General features: G+C 37.1%; 1 protein-coding gene across 19 annotated transcripts in view; it reads left to right on the forward strand.

The window, feature by feature from the left end:
• The window catches only part of SFMBT1 (Scm like with four mbt domains 1), a 96,695-nt gene that overhangs the window by 931 nt on the left and 73,248 nt on the right, over positions 1-22,516 (forward strand). For 13 of the 19 annotated variants that reach the window (XM_039867467.1, XM_039867465.1, XM_039867468.1 and 10 more), the window contains exon 2: positions 9,273-9,345. The exons of 1 other annotated variant lie outside the window; for it this stretch is intronic. The gene's annotated coding sequence lies outside the window, so the exon portion shown is untranslated. Of the gene's footprint in view, positions 1-151; positions 619-9,272; positions 9,346-22,516 lie in introns of those variants that run through there. 5 more of the 19 variants (XM_039867466.1, XM_039867463.1, XM_039867464.1 and 2 more) reach the window with 4 other exon arrangements.

A 22,516-nucleotide genomic window follows, 5' to 3' on the forward strand; every position in this document is an offset into this window, starting at 1 on the left:
CGCGGCCCCGCGCGCCTGCCGGCCGGGCTGCAGGAACGCGCCTGGGCGCCTCGCTGCGGCGGCGATCGGCGGCGATCGGCGGCAGCCGGCAGCCCCCGGCGAACAGCGCGGGGCACGGAAGGAAAGTGGCCGGGCAGCGGCACCAGCGGGTGTCCAAGTTCCTGGAGCGCTGGGCCCGCTGCGCGCCCCTCCCCGCGTGTCCCCGACTCCCGCCCGCCGAGCCCCCGCGGACCCGCCCCCCGGGCTCGCTCCGGGGCTGGGGCGCGAACCCGCAGCAGGGTCCGGGGGCGCGCTGGTCCGAACTTCGGAGGGCCGAGGTGGCCACTTTACGGTAGCGGAGCGTCTAGCGGCCGCCGCAACCGGTTGCTTCGAGCCGGCGTGGTGGAGTGCACCGGGCCTCCTCGGGCTGCGCGCGAGCGGGCAGTGGGCTCGCCGGGTCACCGGCCCCGATCTGCCATTCGGGAATCCGTGACTGTTTCGATTTCTGTTCTCGAAGTCTCGATTTGGACATTGAAAAGGAGGCAGTGGAGAAGCAAGCAGAGCGTCCTGAGAACCAAGGCCTGCTCTTTTTGGTTAGCAGAAACGCCTTCTGAGAACAGAAATTCCCGCGGAAAGGATGTATGTTGAGTTTTGTGGGTTTTTTTTTTTTTTTTTTTTATACAAGATGTCAACTGTTCTCGGGTCTAAAACTAAGCCGTGAAGCACAGGTCACCTGCAGGTCTTGTGCTGGGAGTGGGGTACGACACTCTTATCAGAGACAGGGGTTTTATTAATGGGAGTCATTCCTGGTGGGCTACTAAAAACAATGCTGATGACCGGCCCCAAGCCATATTTCGTGAGCCTTCTTAGCAGTGATATAGTTTGAGAACAAAGTAACAACTAAAGAGATTTGAAAGGAAATAGGATGAATTTTGTCAATCCTTGCATTGTCTTCTCTTTAAACTGCATTTTAAGTGTCGTACTTTATTGCATCGGAAGTAAAATGCCTGAAAATGTAACTGTTCTTTTGTCAACTGTCTTGCGAGAAGGATGGTGAATGTGTGTTTTTCTCTGTGCACTTTGGGGCCTATTGGCCTGGTGTTTTGAAGGATATATTGATTCCTAGGTCGCAGGTAGATTTAGGCTTCACATTTGTTTACGATGTCAGAAAAGTAACGGCCTGGTGGAAACGGGAGTGGTCCAGGATCAGGAAACAGTTTTCTTACTACCATTGTCATTGACTAGCTGCCTTATAAAGGGTAGTCTCTTACCCTTTATAAGTTTGGTTTTATTGGCAAAGTTAGAGAATGAGTAGATCATCTTTCTGTGTGCCTTCAGTTCTAAAACTTGGTGACTTTTTTAAAATTAAAGATTAAAAAAAACCAAACAAACCACAGTATATTGAAATGTTCTACTTAAAAATGCTCATCCTTATTAAAATACATTTGGAAAAAAAATCTTGGTAGCTATAGCTAGGATTACTTTATATGATTAATTGCCTGAACAAAGACATTTAAAAATGTGTTTCAGTGTGTCTTTTAAATTCTTAATTTTTTTATTGAGGTCTAACTTGCAGTAAGATCTTTGAGTACAGTTCAGCGATTTTTTACATATGTGTGTGCCTTGATAACCACACTCAGATCAAAGTATAGGACATTTTCAGCTTCCCAAAGGGCTCCCTTTTACATTCTTGCCATCCAGTAAACCCCTCTAGCCTCCCCAAAGCGACTACTATTCTGACATCTATTACTGCTGATGAGTTTTGCTTCAAAACAAGATCCTTTTGAATGTGAAAGGGGGCAATATTAATAATTAAGCTTAAGGACAGCAGGTGTATAAACCTGGAGTTCTGGTCATTTTGCCATGCCTCTGAATGCTTTTAAAACAGTTCTTATATTTTTTACTATCTAGAATAACTAAGAATTCTGACCCTGGAGACTTCTAAGTCAGCAGGTCACTTTTTAGCTGAAGCAATAACTTTGAAGGTTTGGATCTGTGATTCTTGGAAGTATGTGTGGTCACAGGCCCAGTATTAATCTGTGACAACATTTTTGGCATACAAGTACATTTACAGACAGTAGGTTTGAATCATGAACTTTTCTAGTAAGTCAGAGTTTAATGTGTGAGTAGATGAATCAGTTCCTTAAAGCTAGGGATTCGCTGAGAAAATTGAATGAAAATTGATTTTTTTAAAGTTCAGTGAATTAAAGAATGTGGGTATAAAGCTTTTAACAACCTTTTAAATGACAGCAATTAACTTGATTTATATATACAGGATGTTCTCCTGGTTTGTCAAATCATTAAAACTAGCAATGAAAGCAAAAACAGAAGGTAACTGAAAATTATGTCAGGTGTGATTTCTAAAGAAATTCAACATGATAAAGATACCTTTTCGTATTAGACCTTTAGGAAGTTGGGTTTTTTATATTCTTCACTGAAGCAAGTACTTCAGCTATTTGGGTATCCTTCCCAAATGCTTTTTAATTTATTTTTGTACCTTTTCTTGTTTCTAGTGCTAAAGGAGAGGAGTTAGAGGTTGTGTCTTTTACTGTGAGGACATCTATATAATAGCAAGTTGGGAACAGTATAAGGTCTGTGGTAGGGATGTATGGGGCATGGTTCACAGAGTTCAAAGATTTTCTTTTATGAAATAATTTTGTTTTTCTGTGACTAAGTTAGCTAGCCAGTTGGCTAACAACCGGATTTGGTTACTCTACTGCAAGATTCACAGTATCATTAGGCAAGAGAGTAATTGATTATTGACTTAATCGATCTACCTTTTTTTGTGTGGCTTTTTTTTTTTTTTGCCTTATCAGATATTTAATTTGAAACATAGTAAACATTTAGGAATGCAACTAGAGATATACAATGAGAAACAAAATACGTATAAAAGATTTCTTCTTGATATTTGTTTCTTTGTAAACTCTGATTTTTCTTTTGAAAAATATTTTGCCTATCTATAATCTTGCTGCTTCCTAAGGGTACTTTTGCTTTCACAGTGTTAACTAGACTGGGCTTAGCTGTAGAATGATGGTGTAGAAGCAGATGTTGTTTGGCTCTAAAGTCTGTAGAAGAGGTGAACTGTCCAAACTTCATTAGCTTTTTAATGGTGACTTCATGTTAAGTTTACATTAAATAAATGAATACAACCCAAAAATTAGAAGACCATTATATAGGCAGGTAATTTGAATGCCACATGTTTTTTATATTAAAATTTTTCTGGACGTGGTTCCATAGTGTAGCGATTAGTGCGTCTGCTTTACAAGCAGAAGGTCCTGGGTTCGCACCCCAGTGTAGCCATGGTCCATAGTCTACGGCCATGCCACCCTGAACAAACCCAGTGTCTGATCTCGAAAGCTAAACAGGGTTGAGCCTGGTTAGTACTTGGATGGGAGACCACCTAAGAAGACCAGGTGTTGTGGGCATAAATAATAATAATAAAAATTTCTATCTTATAATTTCCTGGAACTTTCTGGAATTATTTGGCAGTTAGTCACTATTTCAGAATAATTTAAGTGAGTAAAAGAACATGTAATCAGTAAATGGTACCTCTTGTCATGGCAGCAGGAATTTTTTTTTTCCTAGTAAATAGCATTTGTTATCTAACTGATGTTTTGTAATTGAAAAGAAATATTTTTCCTTATACATAGTTGTTAAAGTGGATGAAAGTCTCTGGGGATTGTAGTTACCTGGGAGATTTTGAACCATTAGACTACGGGGAGTGGGATTTCGATATGATTGTATGCTTCTTCAAGTGGTACTAGCCCTATTAGAAAATGATTTAAATAGGTTGTGGTCAGGTTGTTGCAAGTTCATTTTTAAACTTTACAAAAGTGGGAGAGAGGATGAGAACAAAGACAAGTTCTTAATAGAAGAATTACAACTTTACTGCAGAAGTTTTAACAAGTTTGTAAACCGTTGCCTGTAACTCAGAGGCACCTAAAGATTAGTATATAATTATTTTCTAGTCTCTTATTTAAGAAGTTGTTTATAATGTTAGTCAGCTCTCTCTATCTTTAGGTGATCACTCAAGGACACAATTAAGAAACAAAAAATGTAATCTCCATATTGTGGTAAATGATATTAAGTCCCTTTTGAACTTTGTGGTTTGGTAGTTGAGTAACTTTCCTGCTGGTCTGAGAAAGTTGGTTCTGGTTTGAGATGACATTTGGAGAGAGTCTTAGATGAGAGATGGAAGGTGGTTTGTTGTCACTTGCAGGTATAGGATGGTCTCGTATTTGGAATGACAACATGAGATGGGCTGAGAAATTTAGCAGTTACTAAAATACCTCGAGTTTTTCTTGCTAAAATTCAACTTAAATTGTTAGTCAACAAGTGCTTTGATTAGAATTCCAAATTAATATCATTTTTTTACCCCGAATAGTTTTAAGAAAAGCGTTTGAGATGGCTGCTATGTAATATATGCTGAGTTACCACTAGTTTTTTCATTTCTTTTCACATTAATTTGCTACCCAGACTAGAGTCCTTTCTTGTCTGAGTTTTTGCTAGTGCATTATGTATTGGTTCCTATAAAACGTGTTTTCCATGTTAAAAATAGTATATGGTAATTTGGAATCATAATTATAAGAAACCATTTTGGCTCATTTTTACTCATGTCATAAAATAACCTTAGAGTGATTAGATGATGATAGCACAGATGCACTTAACATTACCATCTGTCTAGAACATAGTAAATAATGAGGAAGTAAATTTTTATTATTTTTAGACTTCAAAGTTTTTTTAGTTGTGGTAAAATGTACATAACATAAAATTTACCATTTTAAAGTGTACAGTTCATTGGTATTAAGACATTCACAGTATTGTGCAATTATCACTACTCTCTATTTGCAGAATTTTTTCATCTTCCCAAACTGAAATTCCGTACCCATTGATAATAACTCCCCATTCTCTTCTACCCCCAGCTCCTGGCAACCACTGTTCTATTTTCTGACTCTTTGAATTAGACTGCTCTAGCTATCTCTTATAAGTGGAATCATACAGTATTTATCCTCTTATGAGTGGCTTATTTTACATAGCATAATGTCCTCATGGGTCATCCATGTTGTAGCATGTGTGTCAGAATTTCCTTCTGAGGAAATACATTTTAAAAAAGATTTCCACAGCTGGTAAAATAGAGGTCACAGAACCCTGTATACTAGGACTCATTCACCTCCCTTGGGAGAACTCGATAGGTACCCAGCACACATGTGAGGACCAGGTACCCTTTCTTTAGATGCTGTTCTGACACACTTGGTTATTGGAACAAAAGGGAGAGTTGGAAACAGTATGACAACAGGGTACCATAAGACAGAGAAAGTGTAAAAGCAAAGGTCACTGCAGTCTGAGATCTCATTTGGAAAAGGACAGAGAGCTTTTTGGGTCTTAGGATACCGTACCATTTTACTGTGTAATCACTGATGGTTATAGTGTTGACCAGAGTCACAGCATATTAACCAGAACAGTTAACCAATAAAGTGTGTGTTCAGAGTTGTAAATAAGCCTTCAGCTAACTGAGAGGCATGATTATTCAATTACTCTGTTATGGTTAGTAGAGATTTTGCCATATTTCACTCTCATTTCTGTATTAGTGGAAAACTAGTGAGTATTTAAAGAGACTTATCACTACATAATGATACCACATAACTAATGGTGTATATTTTAGATTTGTTATATTACTTTAACTCTGTGTTTGTGAAATACAGATGTCCAGTCATAGACAGAGAGAAAGCAGGTTTGACAAAATTAAGGATTATGATTTGAGCAGTTAATTAAGGATTACAAGTTGAGAACGGCTAAAGAGGTGTAAGTTTTTCTTCTGTTTTCTTTTACTATTATTTCTCATACCTGTGTTAGTGTAGTAAGCATGTACAGGTGAGTTCCCTGAATACTGTTTGTTCCCTGGGGGAGGGCAGACACCATAGAGTACCTCTTGATCACCCTTACTTCCTTCTTGACAAGGGGTGCTTTTGACTATCTTGAAACCCTTGAAGAAGTGACAATGTTATGAAGCCTAATATTGTATGTATGCCTTAAATTACTGCTTAGTTCTTAAGAAAATTAGAGTGGTTAGTTGTTTCCTAGAGTTAGTGAGGCTTTTCTAAAAGTATGTTTCTTAGGCAAGATATTGTCCCTAAGGCAGTAGTGAGCACCTTTTTTTTTTTTTTTTCAGCATTCTGTCCTTATTATGTATCATTATATTCCTGAATTGACAGTTAAATATTTTGAAAAGTCTAGTTAGTTTATATACCAGAGGCAGTTGGTTAATTTTTGTCCCTCTGCCCTCTTCTTCTCCACTGTTGACCTTTACCCTGATTTTGGCTTCCTATTAACTTTATCTGAAGGGAGCTCTTTCCAGAACCACTCTGCTAGTGAACTCGTAGGTTCTGGTGTTGTATTTTTCCACAGCCTCCTGGAGAGGCTTCTCTACTCTCCCTGCCTAATCTTTGACCTCCTTGCAACCTTCTTTTTCTCTGAGTTCCAGCCCCTTTAGGCCTGGACCCATTGTCTAATCTTTCATTTCCTTCCTTGCCAATACCCTTTACTCTGGCCCCCTTGCTCTTCTTTGGCTTCTGCTCTGTGGAACACTATCCCAAACCAGTCCAGCCTGTGTTCTCCCTGATCCTGGACACAGACTACCCCAAATTTAGGGTCTTCTCCTGAAGTGGGCCTTGATGGCTCCACATGGTCCTGTCTTGAGGTAGACCCTTTCTTTTTGCTTTCTGCGACCTTTTCAAACCCTTCCTTGTTTCTTTCTTTACATTTCTCCCTCCATGGATTCATCTAGATTTAGACTTCACCTAGCCCTACTGCCTTCCACCTTTCTTCTGAGCTTCCGATGCATATGTTCTCTGCTGTCTAGATCTCTCAAATTTGGATGCCCCAATAGCCCCTCAAAATCTACAGGTCCCAAACAAAATCCCTCATTCTGCCCTAAAGCTGCTATTCCTCTGGTAGGCCTATCTCCCTGGATTTCTTTCTTTACCTTCCTTCTCAGTGATGGTGTTTGTTTTGTCCCCTGGCAGCTTTCCTGTGGAACTTGGAATCTTATTTTGAATTACCGACCTCTGACTTAATACCCTGCAGCTCTGACTCCTTGACTTTCATATATTTTTTAAAGCTATGGAACTCTTTGTTCAAACGAAGTCTTGCTAGGAAGCCCAATGAGTAAAATAAATAACACTAGTGTTCTCCTGGTAGAAGGGGAGTGAAGGGCCAGCATCCTGTCCTGCCAGCTAGGCCAGCCACCCAAGACTACATACAGCTTTCCCCTTGGACTCTCTAAGTGGAGCTGCCTAGAATTGCTGTCAGCATGCCCTGAGGGTATGCTGCATGTTTGTACATCATCTCCTGTTGGTTTTCTTTGGAAATTTTTACTTTTATTGTGACTGATAAACATAAAATTAGTACCAGTGATGAATCTTGCCAAGGAAAAGGAAAGCCACTTTGGAAAGTGAAACTATATGTTAAAAAGAGCCAGCTCTATCAAATGCTTCAAAAATGCTCAGAGGTTCCTTTCAAAATTTGTGTTTCTCCTGACTCTATCTTTTTCTCTTTGATGCGGCATTTCTACAACATTCAAGATAGTCTGGCTTTACTGTTTTTGTTCTGTTCATTTACCAATATGGCAGGTTTATTCAATCTATAATGTAACTAAAATGTTACATATTTGCTATGAAAAATATAAACTTTGTTCTATTGCTTCCAATGGTTCCTCATCTCTCCTCTTCTTCAGCTCACCAAAGACGCTGTGACCAGATAGTTTTTTTCTGAACTTGATTTTATCACATAAAAAATCTCACTTCCAGTAGAGTAGAATCCAAACTCTTCAGGAAGGCATGCAGAATCCTTGAAGAGCTCCTCCTCAGTCACCTGTCCAACTCATCTTCTTCTTACATGTGCTCTTACTCCAGCCATGCTGAGACTATACTCTTCTGTAAATCCTTTCCTATGTATGTCCTTCTGCCAAGAGTGTCTTTTCACTAACACAGTGCTCCTAAAATGTCAGTCTGGCATGTACCACTTTCACACTTTTCGCCATATTTGATTACAATTATTTTAATATTTTAAAAATTACCCTAAAAATCTTACTCTTTAACTTAAATTTTATAAATTGATCATTACATTTAAAAAATAAAAATAATGAAATGTAAGTAATAATAAATCTAATCAGTTTAGGCAGTGATTTTTTTTTTTTTTTTAACCTGACACCAAAAGCAAAAGCAACTAAAGCAAAAATAAACGGGACTACATCAAACTAAAAAGCTTCTGTATGGCAAAGGAAATCATCAACAGAAGGAGAAGACAACCTACTGAATGGAAGAAAATATTTGCAAATCATATATCTAATAAGGGGCTAATATCCAAAATATATAAAGAACTCATACAACTCAGTAGCAAAGAAACCAAATATCTGATTTAGAAATGAGACAACCTGAGTAGACATTTTTCCAAAGAAGACATACAGATGGCCAACAGGTACATGAAAGGATGCTCAAGATCACTAAGAGAAATGCAAATCAAAACCACAATGAGATATCATCTCACAACAACCTGTTAGAATAGCTGTTATCAGAAAGACAAGAAATTGACTAGAATTTGGAGAAAAGGGAACCCTTGTGCACTATTAGTGAGAATTGGTGTAACTGCTATGGAAATCAGCATGGAGGTTCCTTAAAAGATGAAAAGTAGAACTACTGTGTGATCCAGCAATTTCACTTATGTATTTTATCCGAAGGAAATGAAAACATGAACTCGAAAAGATATCTGCACCGCCCCCATGTTCATTGCACCAGTATTTTCAATAAGCAAAATATGGAAACAACCAAAATTTCATCCATGGATGAATGGATAAAGAAATTGTGATATATGTAGTGGAATATTATTCAGCCATAGAAAAGAAGAATCTTGCTGTTTGTCACAACATAGATGGACCTCGAGGGGCATTTTGCTAGGTGAAATAAGTCAGATAAAGATCATTACCATATGATCACACTTTTATGCAGAATCTTCAAAGCAAAACACCCCCCCACCCCCAAGTTATAGATATAGAGAACACATTTATGTTTGACAGTGGGGGGCGGGTAGTGGGGAGAAATGGGTGATTTGTTTTTGGTTTCGGTTGAAGTAAATTGAATTAAAAATAATAAAAATAACGAAATACAAGTAACAAATCTAATCAGTTTATTAAAATACATTCCTTCTGTAAGGTTCTCAACAAAGCTCTTTTTACTTAAAATTAAAAAATGTACCTGATAATAGATGATATTAAAGAATTGTTGATTTTTCTTTTTTAGGTATGATAATGGCATTGTGATTACCTAGGAGAATGACCTCATTCTTCGGAGATGCATGTTGAAGAGTTTTGAGGTGAGATATTATGATGTCTTCAACACTTTCAAATGATTTACAAGGTGTACATATATATATGCACATATATAGAAAGAAAGCAAATAAGGAAATTTTTAAATAATTTTTTAATCTAGTAGAGAGTATTTAGAATTTTTTGAAAATCTCCATGTTTGAAGTTTTGATAATTTGGTATATTTTGAAGTTTTAATATGTTTGAAGTTTTAACCCCAATTCATAATGGGTAACACATACATACACACATGAATAGTCACTTGTTAAAGTGAAATTGAGACTATTACATTTCAGTGTTATAGGAAACCAAATAATTGAAATTCTTAATAAGCCTTATTTCAGTAAAACCCATGAAGTTTCAGTTGCAAGTTTTGTATGTTAACTCTTTTCTCCCATTCCATCTTAATTCTATGTAAATACATTAAAAGAGTCTTTGGTAGCCCCTAAATTTTCTTGTGTCTCACCAGTGGTTTGGGTATTGTACTTAGGGGAATGCACTAAGTAGATCCCTGCCCGTCCTGTAAAACCCATATCTTCTGTGAAGTCTTCCCTTCCTGGATTCGTCCAGGCTAGATTAACACCCTTTGCCCTGGGCGCTGAAAGCATTCTACATATTCCACTCTTATAAATATTACAATTGTAATTTTTTTGCGTTATTCCTTGTGTTTACTATTATAAACTCCATGAAGACAGGAACTAGGTCTGGCTTTTAATCAGCATTACATCCCTGGTACTGAGGATAGTGCATGGCAAATACATATATGTTTCTCCTCTCTACCAGACTGAGCTCAAGGTCAGAAACCCTGTTTTACTCATCAGTACTTTGTATACATCTCATACAAAATAGATAGTAGATAAGTTGTAGTTGAATGAAGGCACAGAAGCAATACTGCAGCACCACCATTTATAACATAATTTCTACTTGAAAATGTATTGTGTTCTAAATGAGAAACTACTATGTTTAATCAGATCCCATTTTGTCACTCCCAGGCTTAGAGCCTGCCAGTGTCTTTCCATAGTAATTAGAATAAAATCCATACTCCTTTCGTGGCTTGTGATACCCTTCGTGATTTGTTCCTTGCCCACTTCACTTTTCTGACTTCTTTCCCCGCAATCCAACCACATGTTTTTCTTTGTCCCTCCAAGTACACTAAATTTGTTATGCCTAGTTCTTTTCATCATAGAGGGTTCACCTCAGTGGTGAAGGTTTTCCTGCATATTTTTGCCTCCATTTCCCATTGTCATTACTGTTTGGTTTTCTTCATGCCACTTATCACTACATGAAATTATCTTAGTTTTAGGTCATTTTAATATTTTAATTTTCAAATTTGAATTAGAAAATGCTGTAAAGCCACACTGTAGAGAATATTAAAACCTACTACAAGGATGTTTTTCCTTATTCCTTGTGAAAGAACTAGACAATGCACTAATGCGTTATTCCTTGTGTTTACTATTATAAACTCCATGAAGACAGGAACTGGGTCTGGCTTTTAATCAGCATTACATCCCTGGTACTGAGGATAGTGCATGGCAAATACATATATGTTAAATGGAGATATGAATAAACAACAAATTTGTAAGTGATCTAAAATACTTTTTCTAATTCTAGAGATTTTTGTACACTGTTATAGTTTTGTTTTGAATGTTCAGAAAATTTTTAAAATGAGAAATTGGCATTTTGTCATATTTTACTTGAAGTGTCTATTTTGATTAATGTTTTAGGTTAGCAAAATTCCTTTCCTCAACTTCATCAATTTATAACATCACTTTTTCCAAGATAACTGCATACCTTTAACAAATGCATTTCTATTAGTAAAAACCAAATTGAAGGGCATAGTCATTTGCTTTACCTTTCATGGTAGTAGTTACAAAGAGGCAATCAGCAGTTTAGTTCTGTATGGCTGTGGGATGAGGCAAATCCATTTTCTTTGCCCAAGTGTGACTTGATGAGTTCCTGTTATCCACATGAGCCCCAGTTTAAGCTTCATAATCAAATCCAGCGGATCCATTGTTACTGAATCAGTGCTTTTACCATGGTGGGAGCACTGATGAAGGCTGTATCTGGTTGAGGACCTATGGGTCCCTGAGACTGGGGAGGCATCCATGAGGTGGAAGAAGGTTGGATAGACTACAATCTCTTCCCCTTTTCCTCACACCAGTCCTGCTTGGAAATGAAGTTTTGTAAATTTTGAAGCTATGGCAGAAAACCCTCTAGTTTTTAACTGATCTGATTTTTGGCTGGGGAGAGCTTAGAACATTGGGACTCTTCAGTCATTCTAAAGTTGTTTGTTAGTTTAGAAACAAAAAGATATTATGTAAAACTTTACTTAAAATGTGATTAGCATATAATATTAGCATATGAAATGTAGCTGAACTTTAGTTGAGGACTTAATATATTCAAATCTTTTAAATTTTGGTTACAAGAGAGCAAATATTTAAGGGTTTTTTTGCATCTTGGTTTGAGAAGCAAGTGTAACTTTTCTTTTAGCATTGTGGCAAGAAGTTGAAACTTACTCTGTTTTTGAAGAAAAAGGGTAGAATGGATCTCCATATCCCACCTTTCTACTCACCCACCCCTGTTCTACTGAATTCAAATTATGCCACAAAGAATTTAGAGATAGTTAAGAAAGATGAGATTGCTTTTAATATGCATCACTTTTTTTTCTGTTACTTTATTTTATCATTATCACAGACTTAAGTACTCCTTAAAAAAAATTTTTTTTTAAAGCAAGGATTCATGTACATAGTAAACTATTTTTTGAATAGTGAAAAAGTGTATTCCTTAACTGAGACCTTCGGTCCCTTCTGTAGGCCATTATTAGTCCTAATTTCTTTTATATTTTTCCAGAAGAATTCTCTTTGTATAAAAACATGTATTTCCCCACCCACTTAAAAAAGTCAACTGGTAGTGCTCTCTTTATTTAAAATATCCTGGATATATCCAAGTACAGGTAGATCTGCCTCATTCTTTTAATGGTTGCCTATTATTAGTACATTATATGGTTACACCAGGATTTATTTAGTTGATTTTCTGTTTGTATATGTTCTGGATTATTTGTTTTTTTAAAACGCTACAAAAAGTATCATGGGCTGAATTTGCTTGGATTAAAACAGGCTTTCTAATACTTAAAGTGGTTTTTTTGGAGTTAGTGTATTTGTAAAGGTAGATAGTTCTCCAACCACTTTCTGGCCCCCAAATGCAGAGAAAGGAACTGGGTGTTGCAGAGAAGAGAAATCAGAGATAAAGTCATGCAGAGGCCTTTCCCCACCCTTGCCATTTTTTCCCTGCCCCGTGTTGAGGAAGAGGTGGCCGAGGCAGAAACCCCAGCCAAGTCTTGGGAGACTGAAGCATCTGAAGATGTCCGCAGACTCCTGAGGTGTGACCATGCCTTTAAAGCCCAAGGCCTGAGTACATGCTGTTTGTTACAAATTTACGTAAATTTTTTCTTTTTTTGCATTTTGGTTTTTAGAAATTTGTAGCAGCATGGATTGGCTAATAAATTATATAATTTCTGGAATATTTTCTTTATTCTTTTGTTTGTTGGCAGAATACAGCTAAATTAAAAAAAAACAGTTGATTTTTATCTGAGCTGCTTGGTAAGGAATTTTTAACACAATGCTCTGATTTCAGTGCAGTAATTTCTGAAAAACTGAATTTGGAATCTTGAGACATTCTGTAGTAGAATCCAGCAGTGTTATGTTTATCTCAGTAGTCCAAGTTCTTAGTTATTACTCTTTAGTAGAAAAACTTCAGAACACTCTTCAGAGCATATGTTCATACCTCCATCAGTGTCTCCTTTGTATTCTGCCATTGCCTGTAAAAGGCTTCCCTCAAAAAATCTGTACAATTTATAGTAGTATATTCTGTGTGTGTGTGTGTGTGTGTGTGTGTGTGTGTGTGTGTGTGTGTGTATTCCTAACCCATGACTTGTTACTTGCTCAAGGAGTATGCACACTGAGTCAGTGGAAAGCTGTCTGTGAGCAGGCACTAGTGCAATTTCCTGCAGGGGAGATTTCCTGCAGGTTCTCAGCCACTGTCAGCCCTTGAGTGCTTTGCTGGACTTTCCTGAGTCAAGTGTGTTTGCTCTGTTGTAGCCTTCTTTTCTGCCTTTTATTTTGTGTTCTATCGAGTAGTTTTGACCCATGAAAGTAGACAAAAGGATGTGACTTGTACAGTTGGACTTGTGGCAAAGAAGCAGTATCGTATTTGTCAAAAGTGAGTTTTATGGATCGGTAATATACCTTCGAGAAGTGATCCAAGAAAAAGAAGTACATACAGTAGTCCCCCCTTATCTGTAGTTTTGCCTTCCACGATTTCAGTGACCTGTGGTCAACTGTGGTCTGAAAATATTAAATGGAAAATTTCAGAAATAATTCTTAAGTTTTAAATAGTGCACTGTTCTGAGTCTTGGCATGAGATCTTGCTCCATCTCGTTTTGTCTTGCCTGGGAAGTGATTCATTCCTTTTTCTAGGGTACCTACACTGTATATGCTCCTTGCCCAATAGTCAGTAGCTTTCTCGATTATCACATCAACTGTCATGGTATCACAGTGCTTGTGTTCAAATAACTCTTATTTTGGCCTCTAGAGTAACTCTTAGTAATGTTCAGGTAACCCTTAATAATGGCTCCAAGGTATAAGCAGAGTGATGCCGGCAATTTGGATATGCCAAAGAAAAACTGTAAAGTGCTTGCTTTTATAGGTAAAAACATAGTGTACATGGGTTTCAGGCATTCATTGGGGGCCTCAGATAAAGAGGGAACTTCTATGTAGAAATCAGGCAATTAAGGTTAGTCAAGGTCTTTGTACTGTGAAAGGCTTTGTAAATAATGGGCACCTGGCAAGTTGGACCATCCACTGTTTAAAGAACAGGTGGAAGAAACAGTGGGTTGAAAGCATGTTTTAACCAGAGGATTTGAAGAGGTCTGAAAAGCAAGCAAATCGCCTATGGATAACACCTAACAAATTTACACAGGGATTCTGTTTTCAGGACTTCCGATTCTTCCACTCATTCTTATTGAAAAAGGCACTCCTGTTTGGCTAGTGTATACACTAGGACTAGTCAGAAGCATTGGCTTCAAGGCAAATGGCAGGCACTGAATTTCCTTCTCACATGAAAATGACAACACCCCTCCTTGGAGACAAGCATGGAATTACTGCACATTAGAAAGTTCTATTTTTTTTTTTTTTTCATTTGTGAATTGGAAATGCCATGATCTAATACCATAGAAATTCATTTAGAAAGTGCTAAATAGGTTTGAAGTGAAGCACTGATGCCTGGGGTTTGGGGAATGCAAAGTTGGTAAGATCTCTGTCCTGGAGAAGCTTTCAAGACTAAGTTTCAGTGTTCTTATTCCTACTAAGGAATAAGATATGAAACAAAATAGCTTGTGTTTAAGTTCTTTCGAAAGGTACAGTGTCTACTGTGGAAGAAATTTTTACAGTGGTGTGGGAAGGGGCTGATGTCTTTGTAGGATATTGTTTTGAGAAATAAGTTTTGGGAGTAAATGTTAGGGAGTGAGTGATCCATGAATACTTATTCATATATTGTATTATTAGTGTAAAAATTTCTAATAAGCTAAAATATTTGTTTTTAATGGAGAAAAGGCCCAGAGTAAGATAAAAATAACCCTGAACTTTTCCTTTTCAAATCCCTTTCTAAGCCTTTATTTTAGTGCTGCTTCCTCCTAAAGCTACTTAATTTCAGTGAGATTCCTGCCAACTCTTCCTCTTCAAGAGTAGTGGTGGAAGCAGAGAACTAGCTACAGTGATCTCTGGGCTGTTATATCTGGAACTTTAGGCAGGCCCACAGGGACCTGCCTGGAATTGGAGCGAGCACCAGTCGGGACATGGAGATGGAGGGGAAACTGTTAACTTATGGCATGAGCATGCAGCTTTGCAAGAATTATAGTGTATTCTAAATGGGTCCCAGTTTTTTACTTCATTATTTATTATGTGTTCAGCTCCCTATTTGCTTTTTAATTGCTGAGGGAGTTTATTATGCTGAGTGATTATTATATGTGAGTTATTTGCTATTTTGATTTATGATTCTGTGTTTTTATGAATCTTCCTTCACAAAATACAGGTTAATCTTAAACTTTTTAAAATTATTAATATAAAAAATAAGCTGGTTTGGTAGAATGATAGGAAAGAGAACAGAAAATTGAGTTTATGTTAGCCTGCTGGAGAAATTTGGTGGAATAAGAGGTTTTAGAAGACATGCCCTTTTATTATAGCTTATTACTTTCCTATTTATACTTTAAGTTGTTTAGGATGTACATATTACCTTGATAATTTGCTTTTTTATGTTGTGATGTATATAGTGTTAATAGTCCGAAAGTTAATCTCTCTTTAAGTAATTTTAAATGTTACACTTTCTCAAAAGTGATGAATTGCATTTGGGGGTAGAACTCTTTCTGAAGGACTGCACATACATCATCTTTGCAGCTATCTATTTGAGGGCCAGTCTTAGCCCTTTAGAACACAGCCTGTCACCTTAAACAAGCAAGGTTTCCAAATGCTGGAAATAGTTGTTACAAAGCTCCTGTACCAAAACTGATCATTTTTCTTCTTTGGTCCTTACCTAGTCTCACTTTTGTTTGTGTATGGCTCTTAAGTTCTGTATTTTCCAACCTTCATTTCATTAGGCACCATCACCTGGAAGGGAGAAGTGTAGAGACTATCAGGGTTGCATAGCAGCTTTAGCAGTTAGCAAAGCCCAGCATTATATCTGGGCTATACATAGAATTCTTTCAAGAGGAAAGCTTAAAGTGTGTTCAGAACTCCTGGTCTTAAGAAAATAAGGAAGTAAAAATATATTTTAGAACTATTTACATCAACTGTTAAAATATGCATTGATGCTTGAAGAAGGGACAAGCTTCAGTTATCTCTGGGCCTTATTACCTTGGTCCAAAAATGAAGGGAATGGGACTTCCAGATTCTTACTAGTTCTAAAATTCCTCATTACTCTGGAAAATTTACATTTGATTTTCCTCTCAGAAGTAGAGTTAAAGTAATATTCTATCCCTTATTTGATAAGTTAAATAAAAAGTGAATTTATAGGTACGTCTGTATTTCTGTACTGTTACTTTAATATTTTTATACAAATATTAAAATTTTTATATCCCTGGCATGTTACACATTAGTTTTTCCCTATATTGACTACTACAGCAGGTGATTGACAATTATTAAATTTTCTTTGGCTAAAGAAATTATATTCTCACCTCGTAGGAGTCCTATAGAAGTTTCTATTAATGTGAATTTCAGCAAGATTCAGGGATCAGCCCTTGACTTTTTAGGATCATTTAGAAGTTCAAAATAAATATTTAGAAGTTGCTCAGCATCCTCACTGTCACTATTTTGGTCCAAGCTGTCATATAGTCCCATTTAGATTATTGCAGTAGCCTCCTAATTGATTTCCCTTCTGCTGCCCTGGTTACCACCAGTCTACCCTTGTCACAGGGGGACCCTGTTAACAGCTGAGTTAAATGATGTCACGCCTCTGCTATAGCTCAAGTCATTATTGTATCCCACGAGGCTCCCATGTCCTAGCCTCCCCACCTCTCAGACTCTCTCTTATCTGCTTCGGCCACAAAGGACTTCTGCTACTCTTTAGCATGCCAAGGGGGCTTCCTTCTTAGAGCCTTTACACATGTGGTTCCTTTTGCCTGGAATGCTCTTTCTGTAGGTATGAGCATGACAAGCTCCTTCACTTCCTTGAGGCCTTTTTCCAAAAATCACCTCAAGTGACCTGCATATTTAAAATTTCAGCCCTCATTCCACATTTCACATTACTGCCCTTATTTTTTTTTCCCCCTTAGGCTTTATTATTTCACCTTGTGTATTTTAGTTATCTATGGTGTGTATTGTCTCTCTCTTTCAGGAGAACATCAGGTCTTTAAGGGATTTTTGTTTGTGTTGTTTACTATGAATCTCCAGCACCTAAAATAGGGATTTTTGTTTGTGTTGTTTACTATGAATCTCCAGCACCTAAAACAGTGTCAGGCCTGTAGTAGGTGCTTAGTAAAAAATGGTTGAATGAATGGATGAGTGAATATTTTATAGCATATCTCCCTGTCTTGGTCTGTGATTTATATAAATTTTGAATTAGGTGGGCTATCTATTAGTGTCTAGTCAGGAAACTACTCCAGGTGCTTCAGTCAAAAGGGCATAAACTATCCAGCACATGTGGTATTTATTCAATTCATGTGTGGAGATAAACTTAGATACAGGACAAACTAAAGTGAGTAGTTTGGGCTGTGATGCCAAATTAATAGCACAGGATAAGATCTTAGGCTGTGAGTAAAACATTAGAAAGCTAAGAATTAAATCCCAATTTAGCCTAGTCACATTTATGTGTTGAACCACAAGACTGAACTCAGCTCTAGAAATGGAACATGACAGGAAACATATCTTCACTGTGGCCATGATCTCTTAGTGTGATTTAAGTGCTCATTTCCGTGACTTCAATAAATCTGTGTTTAGGCCCAAATGTGTCCCAGATTAGATCTCTGTCACCTAAAGGATCATATTGGCCTCCCCTAATCTGATTACACCTGTCATCACTCAGAGTCTTGCTGTCATTTACAGGTCTAAGATATGATAGGCTTGTGTTTGTGGCACCTCTAAGTGCTCCTACCTTTGCTACTGAAATCATTCCTTGCTCCTTACTCCCCCAAAACGTACTGCCAGAATTTTGTTGCTCCTTTTCTCCATTTCTTTCTCTTACTGTGAACAAGAACACCAAAGTCTAAATATACTTTCTTGCTAACTATATTCATGTTCAACGCTTATCAATATTTATGACATGAATCTATCACTAATAAGCTTATTTTTAATTAGGAATGGTAACATTTATAATCTCTCAAAATGTAGAGGGAGAAAGTAATGGAAATGGTAGGAATTGGAGGGACCTCTGTTCCCCTTGCCCTTTTCTGTACTTCCTAGGCCCCAATTAAGATTAGCTCAGGCATTTAGGTTGAATGTCTGTTTCTTGGATGTGAATTCTGTCATTGATAGACTAAGAAACACCTCTTCTACTCCCCGCCCCCCCAGAAAAAAACCCAAAATGAAATCCTCTGCAATGATTACATTTACAGAAAAATATTCTGTTTAAATTTAAGCAAAAAATGTTTATTTTCCCTTTCTACAAGCTTGCAGTACTCTCCTCTTTTAAATGATTTTATTCCTTCCCTGGTTTTGGACTGTGATTTATGGAGAATCGCATAGGTGCTGGGCTGATTGTGCTGGGGCTGGAAGGCTGTGACACAGAGCAGGTGGGAGGACGGTCCTATTTTCCTGTGTCCTCAGATAATCCCAAGAAGCTGATGTCTTATGAAAACACCTTTATAAATTATCAACTCATTTAAATTAAATCTCTAAATGGCAACCAAGTACACTTGAGCCAGGAAAATTTCTGTGACTTGGAGATATTTATTTGCTTTTGACTTGATACATTTATTTATATAACTTTTTATATAAAAATGAAGAGATGATAATACAGTGTACCCCCATTTACTGATCACCCTGCATTAACATTTTATTATTTTGAGGCATTTTCTAATGAATTTAGGCAGAAAACACTTCCATTTTTATTATTTTTTTCTTCTCTTGACATTATGTTTTAAGCAGATTTTTCTCTTAATTTACATTGACAGATTTAGGAGTGTGCTAGTAACTGCCTAGACTAGTTGTTGAGAAGCAATAACTGAATTTGATCTTTCAATAGAAAGGTACTGAGTGTGAAATAAACAGATTGCTGTTAGATCTGTATTTAACTAATTGATTAAGTTCTATATAAACTATAACTGTTAGGCTCAATGTAGCCAATGAGGAAAATCTACCTTCACTTATAGTATGGAAAAATCTGTGTTACAAAACTATGGTGGAAACCTATATATAGACTGGAAATGTTTTTTTCCCTTCTCTTTTTTTCTTTCTCCATCCTCCATTTGTGTTTCTTCTTTCTGCCATTTATTCCACAAATATTTATTGGTACTACATATACAACCTAAACAAGATGGGAGCTTATACTGTGGTGTAAAGTAGGGAGATAATAAACCAGTAGGGAAATAAATAGAATCTAGTATATTTGTGATAAATACTTGGCAGGTAGACTGAGTGATATGTTAGAGAATAAGGTGGGGACATTCTCAATAGCACGATTAGAAAAAATATGTGCCAGCGGCTTTTAGACTATAAGACCTGAAAGTGGGAAGCAGCTATTTGAAGAGCACTTTGGGCAAGGGGATAGCACTTGCAAAGGACCTGAGGTAGGAGAGAGGAGAGAGTCCTTGGTGAATTAGGAACCAATAGAAGGAGTGTGAATGGAAGAAAGATGGAGTGATAGAGAGCGGCCAGATACTGCTGGGCCTTGTAATCCTGGTAAGGAGTTAGGAGGTTTTTTTGTTTTGTTTTTAATATAGGAAGCTACTGAAAGACGTTACGTGGGATGTGACAGGATCTGCTTTACTTTTTAAAAAGGTAAGTATCTGCTTGGTGGAGAATGGACTTCATGTGTGAAAGGGGAGACAGTTTGGAGGCTACTGCAATAGTCAGGTGGTTTGGATTGGATGTGGCAGTGAAAATGGAGAGAAGTGATTTCAAGTGATTTCAAGATACATGGTGACAGACAATAGAATTTGCTAATGGATGGGGTGAGGGTAAGGGGGAGTCATTAGCAGTGGTTTCTAAGTTTGGCTTGGTGGTTGTGTAATACTGAGATAGAGAAGCCTGGGGAGAGTTGTGTTTGGAAGCAAATTAGAGTTCAGTTTTGGTTGCCTGTGCAACATTAAAATGGATGTTCCAGATGAGTAGTTGGACATATATGTCTGGAGCTCAGCGAGTAAATAAGCCTCATAAGCTTGATATATTTATAGCAGAGGTTTATTACTACTTATTATACATTGAAATGTACCTTTTTAAGGAGAGAGAGAAAGGAGTTTAGAAATAGCACAAGATGTATGTAGATGCTTACAAGAAGTCACATTTCGTTAAGGCAATTACTTTTGAAATATTGCTAATATTTGAAAAATGAAAAGTTTAAGCTGCAGGAAAAGGAAAGACATGGGGATGCTTTATTTTGTGAGGTTCAGCGTGAATGCTGGAATTTCAAGTAGCTTTTTCTCTAGGTTGCTGCAACTCGTGTTTCAGTCCTTTTATTCTACTATTTGAGGAAGGTTTTCTTCACTAAGGGTGTAAGACTGAGTCATATAGAAAGGACATGGGAAACTACTTATGATCAGTTGAGACTTTAAGCCCCCAAGAGGATAAGGACTTCATTTTGTTCACCACTTGATCCCCAGAGCGTGGAACAATGCCTGGCAAGTAATAGGCACTCAATATCTCTTACAAGAGTAAGTATCACTATATTAGTAGACCTGGAGAGTAAAGTGACTACAGCATCCTCGAAATGAAAATGTTTCCTCTTTTATGCAGGAATCAAATTCTTGCATAAAACAATGTGGTATGGTAGAAAGAACACAGGCATTACAAAAGACAGATACAGATCCCATCTTTATCTTTTAGCACCTTAGACATGTTTCGTAGCCTCAATTTCTGTATCTGTAAGATGGGAATAGTAATTATTGCATATTTGTATAATATAAAATACTCAACATCCAACCTGGCATAATAGGTCCTGAACAAAAGGAAGATCTTATTAGTTTCTTATTTTGTTTAGTAGTTGAGTCTGGCTAGGTATTGGAGTCAGATTTCATTCCCAGTGATTAGTTTTCCATGTAGGGGGAAAAAAATGACGCTGGAGCTTTCTCTCATATCAGATGGATTAAAGGACTGAATGTAAAAGGTATAATTAGAAAACTTTTAGGTGATAATAGAAGAGATCTTTGTGACCTCAGGATGAGGAAGAGTTTATTTAAAACATGGTAGAAAAGCAAGGAACCAAAAGGAAAATATTAGTGAATATGACTACACTAAAATTAAAGCCATTATCAACAGACACCATGAAGAGAATGAAAAAATGAGACACAGAGTAGGAGAATAAATTTTAATCACATGTAACACAAAGAGATCTTTCAAATCAGTAAATAAAAATGACTTAAGCAGGTACTTCTCAAAAGAAGAAATCCAGTGGTCAGTAAACATAAGAAAGGTGTTCAGTGTCTATTGGGGAAATGCAAATTAGAACACAGTGAGATATTATTATACACTCACTAGATTTGTTAAAATTTAAAAATGTCACTGTAGAAAGTGAGGCCATGGATCATGGGAACTCTGTTCACTGCTGGTGGGGTGTGAGATGGTACAACCACTTTGGGAAAGTTGGACATTGTCTGTTTTAAAAGTCAGATATATGCTCATTCCAACCTCAGCTAGATTGTCATGTCTGTGGCCTGAGGTTGGCATTGCAATGATCAAAGCTGTGATTGCAAGGTTACTAGAGCTCAGAGGGGCCCTTGGTGTCTGATAGTGAGTGAGCAAATTGCTCCTACTTTGGAGTTAGGAATGTGAATTTAGTTCTAATAATTTTAATTTTTTTTGTCCTTTGTCAGTGAATGTGTTCTGGATCTTAGAAAGCTCATATTTTCTTTTCTTTTACAGCTAGAAGGGTGCTAAAAAACGGTCTAAATAAGAAGATAAATGTGTACATATATGTGTATATATATATATATATACACACACATATATACGTACATATATATTTAACAATTATATTTTTGATGAAATAAGTCTTCCTCACTGCCTAGACATTTGAGGCAGAAAATTGAAAAACAAACAATTGTAGACTTAATTTTTTCTTATTTTTTAAAGAGCTTTATTGAAATGATTTACATATCATAAAGTTCACCTAAAGTATACAATTCAGTGGTTTTTAGTGTATTGACAGAGTCATACAACCATCATAATCTTAAATTTTAGAATATTTTATTATTCCAGAAAGAAACTTTGTACCTGTTAGCTGTTATTCCCTACCCCTCCACTCCTCCCCCCTTCTCCCTCAGCCAGAAGCAATCACTGATCAACTTTCTGATGGCTTATTTTGAACATTTTGTCAAATGATATATGTCATTGTTTGTGATTTCCTTGAACTTGGTATAAAGTTTTTGAGGTTCGTCCATGGCGTAGCATGTATCAGTGTTTCATTTCTTTCTATTGCTAAATAATATTTTACTGTATGATATGTCACAGTTTATTTATCCATTCATTGCTGGACATT

This window comes from Pteropus medius, unplaced genomic scaffold (genome assembly GCF_902729225.1).
Source record: "Pteropus medius unplaced genomic scaffold, Ma_sr-lr_union100, whole genome shotgun sequence".
Lineage (NCBI taxonomy): Eukaryota > Metazoa > Chordata > Mammalia > Chiroptera > Pteropodidae > Pteropus > Pteropus medius.